This window comes from Orcinus orca, chromosome 5 (genome assembly GCF_937001465.1).
Source record: "Orcinus orca chromosome 5, mOrcOrc1.1, whole genome shotgun sequence".
NCBI lineage: Eukaryota > Metazoa > Chordata > Mammalia > Artiodactyla > Delphinidae > Orcinus > Orcinus orca.
In genome coordinates, this window is record NC_064563.1 from 68610108 (window position 1) to 68611117 (window position 1010).

Consider the following 1010-nt stretch of genomic DNA (forward strand, 5'->3'; position numbering starts at 1 on the left):
GTACATATCTTAATTCATTCACGCCTCAAAAAAAAAAAAAAAAAAAACATGAAGATACTATTCTACGTTTAACAGAGGAGGAAACTGAAGCTCAGAAAGGTTATATGACCCTGGCTTGCTCAGGAACACAGAGCAATTAAGGAGCAGAACTAGATTGGAATCAAGGTTGGATTACTGTCAAGTGAAATGTTCCTGCCACTCCACTACAAGGCCGCCATTCAGCCCACATTGACCCCTCTTTTCCAAGGGCTCTCAGGGAGACCGAATTGCCAAGCTAGAGACCCTATCAACAACAAAGAAGTCAAACACCTTTTTTGTGAGGGAGGGGACAAGACTTGAGGGCAAACTTCTGCTAGGGGCTAGCCCTTGTCTTAGACCACCTCTCCCCGAACGGTCCATCTTTCTCAGACAGGTGGTGGAGGCTTGGTAGTGAAAGACACCAAGCCAGAAGCAAGGCCTGGGGATGCAGGGCTTCACCCAACCCGTCTCTTCTTATGCTTCTCCTCTCTCTCCTCCACCCTGGGGAGCATTTTCCTTTCTAGAACTAATGCAAGTGAGTGGAGAGAGGCTGGCTTGAACACAGACCAGAAAGGATGTCCATATTTTATTTTTAGTTGCACCAATATCCTGGTGTAGGACCGCCAGCACTTACTACGTCACTGTGAATGGGCTCCCCAGGCACGCAATATGATTGCTGGCAGCTTGCTTCTCTGTAGCTAGAGAAGTTAACATGCAGAGCAATTTAATTGAAAGGTGTCTGCACATTGTATCTACAGTTGCATTGTTGCCACAAGCCGTGACCTTCATAAATGGCTTTGGGAAAGTCACAAGGGAATAACAGAGGTAGTTGGTGTTTTTTTCTCTTCCTTTATTAGAGTCTGCTCTGATTTGCTAGACAAAGTTGTGCAACCACCAGGAGATGTGCTCTGTGCTCCCACATGCTCCCCAAATGCAAACAAGTAGGTCAACAACCCCAGTGTTGTAATGTTTCAGCCTGAAATCTGCTTGGA